The sequence below is a fragment of the Narcine bancroftii genome, chromosome 11 (assembly GCF_036971445.1).
Source record: "Narcine bancroftii isolate sNarBan1 chromosome 11, sNarBan1.hap1, whole genome shotgun sequence".
Lineage (NCBI taxonomy): Eukaryota > Metazoa > Chordata > Chondrichthyes > Torpediniformes > Narcinidae > Narcine > Narcine bancroftii.
The window spans coordinates 28,753,406-28,760,571 of NC_091479.1; the positions used below are offsets into that span (position 1 = coordinate 28,753,406).

Genomic DNA, 7,166 nt, shown 5'->3' on the forward strand with positions numbered 1-7,166 from the left:
GACGAAGATTTATGGAGGGGGTAAAAGTCCAGGTCAGCTGCAGGCTCGTTTGTGGCTGACAAATCCGATGCAGGACAACCAGACACGGTTGCAGCGGCTGAAGGGGAAAATTGGTTGGTTGGGGTTGGGTGTTGGGTTTTTCCTCCTTTGCCTTTTGTCAGTGAGGTGGGCTCTGCAGTCTTCTTCAAAGGAGGTTGCTGCCCGCCAAACTGTGAGGCGCCAAGATGCACGGTTTGAGGCGATATCAGCCCACTGGCGGTGGTCAATGTGGCAGGCACCAAGAGATTTCTTTAGGCAGTCCTTGTACCTTTTCTTTGGTGCATCTCTGTCACAGTGGCCAGTGGAGAGCTCGCCATATAACACGATCTTGGGAAGGCGATGGTCCTCCATTCTGGAGACGCGACCCATCCAGCGCAGCTGGATCTTCAGCAGCGTGGACTCGATGCTGTCGACCTCTGCCATCATGAGTACTTCGACGTTAGGGATGAAAGCGCTCCAATGGATGTTGAGGATTGTGCGGAGACAACGCTGGTGGAAGCGTTCTAGGAGCCGTAGGTGATGCCGGTAGAGGACCCATGATTCGGAGCCGAACAGGAGTGTGGGTATGACAACGGCTCTGTATACGCTTATCTTTGTGAGGTTTTTCAGTTGGTTGTTTTTCCAGACTCTTTTGTGTAGTCTTCCAAAGGCGCTATTTGCCTTGGCGAGTCTGTTGTCTATCTCATTGTCGATCCTTGCATCTGATGAAATGGTGCAGCCGAGATAGGTAAACTGGTTGACCGTTTTGAGTTTTGTGTGCCCGATGGGGATGTGGGGGGGCTGGTAGTCATGGTGGGGAGCTGGCTGATGGAGGACCTCAGTTTTCTTTAGGCTGACTTCCAGGCCAAACATTTTGGCAGTTTCCGCAAAGCAGGACGTCAAGCGCTGAAGAGCTGGCTCTGAATGGGCAACTAAAGCGGCATCGTCTGCAAAGAGTAGTTCACGGACAAGTTTCTCTTGTGACTTGGTGTGAGCTTGCAGGCGCCTCAGATTGAAGAGACTGCCATCCGTGCGGTACCGGATGTAAACAGCGTCTTCATTGTTGAGGTCTTTCATTGCTTGATTCAGCATCATGCTGAAGAAGATTGAAAAGAGGGTTGGTGCGAGAACACAGCCTTGCTTCACGCCATTGTTAATGGAGAAGGGTTCAGAGAGCTCATTGCTGTATCTGACCCGACCTTGTTGGTTTTCGTGCAGTTGGATAATCATGTTGAGGAACTTTGGGGGACATCCGTTGCGCTCTAGTATTTGCCAAAGCCCTTTCCTGCTCACGGTGTCGAAGGCTTTGGTGAGGTCAACAAAGGTGATGTAGAGTCCTTTGTTTTGTTCTCTGCACTTTTCTTGGAGCTGTCTGAGGGCAAAGACCATGTCAGTAGTTCCTCTGTTTGTGCGAAAGCCGCACTGTGATTCTGGGAGAATATTCTCGGCGACACTAGGTATTATTCTATTTAGTAGAATCCTAGCGAAGATTTTGCCTGCAATGGAGAGCAACGTGATTCCCCTGTAGTTTGAGCAGTCTGATTTCTCGCCTTTGTTTTTGTACAGGGTGATGATGGTGGCATCACGAAGATCCTGAGGCAGTTTTCCTTGGTCCCAACAAAGCTTGAAAAACTCATGCAGTTTGGCATGCAGAGTTTTGCCGCCAGCCTTCCAGACCTCTGGGGGGATTCCATCCATACCTGCTGCTTTGCCACTTTTCAGTTGTTCGATTGCCTTATATGTCTTATCCAGGGTGAGGACCTCTTCCAGCTCTAGCCTTAGGGGCTGTTGAGGGAGCTGGAGCAGGGCGGAATCTTGGACTGAGCGGTTGGCACTGAAAAGAGATTGGAAGTGTTCTGACCATCGGTTGAGGATGGAGATCTTGTCGCTGAGGAGGACTTTGCCGTCTGAGCTGCAGCAACTAGAATTGCAGAAAACATTCAAAATGTGGCGTAATCACATTTAATACTTAATGCCCTGCTCAATGAAGAATACTTTCTTTAACACCCTACACTTGTGTTGCCACTTTCAAGGAGCTCACGCTTGTACCCCAAGATCCCTCTTTGCAACAGTATGACAAGTCCTCTCGAAGAGCAAGGCACTTGTCCAGATTAAACTCCATCTGCCATTTCTCTGCCCACATTTAAAAGTTATCGGTTTGGAATGGAGAATACGAGGGGAAGTGGGCGAATCAGCAGGAGAGAGAGTGAAACCTGTGGAGGGGGGAGGTGGTGGACAGGTTACATGATTTTGGAAAATTCCATATGCATACTATCGAGTCACAAATGCAATAAGAGATGGTTCCTCTGGATTTGATCTAACCCTGACAATGGAGGAGGCAGAAGACAAAGGTCAGTGTGGGAATGGAATGGAACTTAAAACAGCTTGTGACCATGAGCCAAGATGGCCATTGTGATCAAATTGGAGGTGCTCAGCCAATCTGTCATTTACTCTGCATTGGGTTTCCTGCCACAGAGAGAACAGACATGGTTGGAGGAGGTGATTTTGAAACTTTACCCTGCATGAGAATCCCTCGATGGTGGTAAATGATGTAGATTGCAGGAGAAAATGACCGAGGAGGGGGAGGAATTAGGAGTCTGTAATTAGTTGAAAGATCCTACTGCAAGATTCATCAACAACGAGTAGTAAAGTAGCTTCAGTCTATTCTCCCTCTCAGAAAGATTTAGTTAATAAACAAAACAATCTTTCAGCACAGCCAGGGGCAAAAGGTCTCTTAATTTATTCTTACAATCAACAGACTTTGAAATTACCCACCGTAAATGCCTCAAAATTCAATTCACTTCTGGTGGAAGTATAAGAGCCAGTGGATTGCTTAATCAGATTAGCCTTATTCTGAGTTTCCATTTTGACTTTCACACCATCAAATGCAAGCCCCAGTTTTGTTCCCCAACTATTTTCTATCCTTACCCTCTTTGCAGCCTCATCTACCTGAAATTGGAACAAACAACAGCTAATTTTGCCATGTATAAATCAAAATAATTTACCCACAGTTTCACATCACTGTAGCCACTGAGGGATAACTTGTGCCCATCAGGAAACTGCACCACCCACTACAGGGTGCTATTTACCTTGGTGTTAATGACTCTTTTCCAGTGTTACTTTCAGACATAATGACATATTCAACATGCACAATATTTATTTTCTTACTGACCAGAACTATAAAGCATTGTGTAAAAAGGTAAAAAATTCAAGTCAACCAGGAGATACAAATTTCTGACTGCAATGTTGCTGTCCAAATTTGCTACATTATTGAAGTCTCACAGTGTTTACAACAGATATTCAAATCAAGCAATAACAGAAATAACAGAATATTACAGCCCAGTACAAGCCCTTTGGCCCACGATGTTTTGTTGATCTTGATATTATTAACAAAAAAAAACCCTGTAGCAGCTACTGCGGTAGATGCTACTAAATAAAGGAAAACACATACAAAGGTAGTCAACTCAAGAGTGGTTTATTGCAGACATACAGACCTTTTATTCCCTGCCTCTCAAAGAGAACATTAGTGAACACCTGGTCCAGAGGACCAGCAGGTTAAAGCTACCAGCCATTTGTTCCCCGTGCCTTTAGGCAGGGGCTTCATCTGATCCACTCACTGTAGTTTGGTGCCCAGCACTGTTAGCCTGTGACGTGTCAGGTAAGTCTGTGAACTGACGGTGGCATTGCGTCCGCTACAACCCTGTTTTTCTTTCACCCATGTAAACCTGTCTTAGAGTCTCTTAAATGCACCTTACGCGATATTGTAATGGATAAATATATTTGGAGAATTTGGTAATATTTGGGATTTTGGTAAGATTTAGAGTAGGTTACATACATACACAAACATACATTATAAAACATTTTATTTGAAAGACTGAAGAAATATTGAAGATCTCTGGAGAAAGTTATTCACATTCACAAGTTGGTGTTAGTCGAACTGATGTCATAAAATGAATGACCATTGTTTGGAAATGGAGCCAGGATGGCTACAAGTACTTTTCTGCAGGGTGCTTAGAGGAAAGTCACACGTGGGTTTTGTTTATCTAACAACAGCTTGAGCAGAAGAAAGAACTCCTGTTGTTTGGAATAAGAGGAATAGAACTATGTAGTAGCTTGCAAAAATAAGTTACCATCTGGAAAATCCTGATGGGGCAAGTTTCATCATCCAGATATTGAGATGACTAATGAAGGTACCTCAGTTGTGGAAATCCTGGAACAACAAATCTTTAAAAACCCTACAAGAACCTTCTGAGCGGGAAACATTTACCTTTTGAGCACCAAAACCTGGTGAAATTTAGAAACGTTCAATTCTGTGCACAGCAGAAGAATTGCCTGCATCCAGATAACTTGGAAGAAGGAGAAGTGAGATTGAACAATATCTGCTTGGATAATGACATTGGGAATGTTCAAAGTAGGAAATGGGTTCTACCAGCAGGAGTTTCTATTTGACAAAAAATATTGATAGGTGGCTGGCAACATACGTTTCTTAAAAATTAATACTCTACCCTCTCCCTCCCTAAACCACATTCAGCCCCATGACATCTTTCTACGTTGCATTACTGGGACCACCAAGGACCTGACCCATTTCCCATCTCTCCTTACAATGCCAATATGGCAGCTGCCATTAAGAACTGACACATCATATGCAAGATGAACATCATCATGACATCCTGCTTAAAAAGAAGGGTCAACAAACCTTCCTAATTTTGTCACTACATTTTTATTTCGATTCTCATGGGGCATGAGCAAAAAATGTCCCATCCATTGGCTCACCAAATTATGAGTAAAATCATGATCCCTGTTCAAGAAAACCCATAACCTTCAATGGTACACAGATAATCTAGGAAGAATTTTGTAATAAAGTTGAATGAAACATTGAAAGAATTTCCCGCTTATAAACACTGAGATTGTAGCATGCCAAGAGACCAGGTGAGCAAAAAGAGGCCAAATCTCTGCAACACTCGGATAGTCCAAGATGGCACGGACTCCCCTTCACTGCCAAGAAGGAGCCCGCACCTAGCACCATGTATGGGCTGAGGAGCCCTACACTTCCACGTAGAGGCAGACAGCTGGAGAGTGACGCCATGACACAATGATGTAAAGCTGGAAGTCAGGGAGTACGTCACCAGAAGTGGGTGGGCCAGCGAGCACACATGGGGAATTTAAAACAGTAAAGCCAGTCTTTGGTTTACTCTCACCTTGGGTGGATGTCTCTTTATTTGGTAGCGCTGCCACAGCGGATGCAACTTGCTGCAACCAAACAGGTCTGCATGATACACTAACCTAAATAGAAAACATGTCCAGAAATCCCAGAGATCATAAATTCAAAAGGATTGGTGAAATCTTTACCCTGTATTTTTAACACCAAAGTACCTATATTTTTAAGCTATTCGGACAGGTAACTGAGAAACATTACATTTTAAACACATGGTATGCCAGGATCAGAAGGATTGGAGCATTATTGTTCAAAAGACACAACTTTTAAAATAATATCATCTAACTTTATGAAGAATGTGATACTACAACAGGAACAACGGATGGAATCAGACACATTCTATGAACATTTGGAAGCAAAAAAAAATGGATTGGTTTTCCATCCCTTCCTAAGCGACCCAATGACCCCAAGTCCTTCCCGACTTGCGACCGCAATGGAACTCAAAAGTTCAGTCAGATACCACAATGGACGCAAGTCGGAGTTTTGCCCCCGTGCGAGGAACCCTGAAGTCTTAGAGCCTATTTTTAAAATCAAATGATTTTCAAAGGTGAACAGAGACACAGGACACGTAAAACCCAAAATGTGCGGATTGACTTTGTGATTCAGTTTCTCAGGGTCCATCGGCTGGGGGAAGCCATCTTAATTTCAGTGCGCATGCGCGACTTGTGGCTTTGCTGAGTGGCCCGTCAGTCGGCACGTGCGTATCAGCCGCACATGCGCAAACCCAACTCCAAGTCGCGAATCCACCGCGCATGCGCCAACCAGACTTCCAAAACTTCTTCTTGCCCCTCCCCCGCCCCTTCCCGCTGCCAGTTACCCCACGGCCTCCGGCCTCGCCCTGTCGGCGCCATCAGGCCTCGCACCGACGCCTCGGCTCCACCCAAACATCCCGCCGGTACCGGCCACTCCCGGGTGGGGCCCAGCTGGCTGCTCGTCGCCCGTTTTCCCTGGACCGCGCGGCTGAGGAAGGTTCCGGCGCCTCCGCCAACTTCCTCCCATTCGCGCCCGCGGCGACGCGACGGACCCCGAGCAGACGACGTCGCCGCCAACGTCCCGCCTCCTCACAGCAAGAGCCAATCAGCCCGCGAACCCACCCATCAATCCAACCCGACCCCAGCGTCTCCTCCAATAGCGGCCTCACCGAATCAACCCTTGACTCGCTCAAATACTTGTCCTGGTGAATGTCCATTGCTGCTGGGTTTTGGGGTCCTTTGGGATCATAACATGATAGTCTGACGACGTACATGGACTTCCTTCCCACTCCATCCATTTTGGACCCCCACATGAAGAGGGAAACTGCTCCAGCCAGGGCAGAGGTGTGTGAGATGGGCCTGGTGGGAGATGGGGGTTTGGAGATGGGCCTGGTAGGTGACAGGGGACAGTATTGGGGATGAACCCAGAGGATGGAGACCACCCCCGGAGCTCCGGTTCACCAATGGGTCACTCACCTTGGCCCACGGTCGTGCGTTGATCTGCGGGAATGTGAATTAGATGCAGTTGAGGTTCATCTCCCGGGTCTGCTCCCTGGTTGAGGTCCCCAACACCTGTTGGGACAGAAACCACTTTCACCACTGGCTCGGGGTGGAACAACAGGAGGGTGACAAGGGGAGGGGATGCAATGTATGCGTACCAGGTCAGGGACATGGGACGAGCCCAAGAACTGGAGTGGTGGTGAAGGCTGAAATCTTAGGGGCATTTAAAAGGCTCACCAAGTGTCACAATTTCCCAATAACCGATCGGCTGCTTAGACTTTAAGAAATGTCTTCAATGAAAATTAAATATCCTTGGAATTCTCTACCCTATTGAATGTGACTGTGCACCTGGCTGGAGGTATTTGGACATACTATATAAACCTTGCTAAGTGCCAGTGCAGGTTGGAAACGTTCGACTTCCTTGGGGGTCAAATCAACAGGCACGGAACTAAATCCTGCTT

The 7,166-nt window shown here is 46.6% G+C and overlaps 1 long non-coding RNA gene across 1 annotated transcript in view; it reads right to left on the reverse strand.

Annotated features, from left to right (window-relative positions):
- LOC138746349 (uncharacterized) overlaps positions 1 to 6,774 on the reverse strand; it is a 43,428-nt gene extending 36,654 nt beyond the window's left edge. The window contains exon 1 of the long non-coding RNA XR_011346888.1: positions 6,682 to 6,774. This is a non-coding gene — a long non-coding RNA (uncharacterized lncRNA). The remainder of the gene's footprint in view (positions 1 to 6,681) is intronic.
- Positions 6,775 to 7,166: the final 392 nt, after the last annotated feature.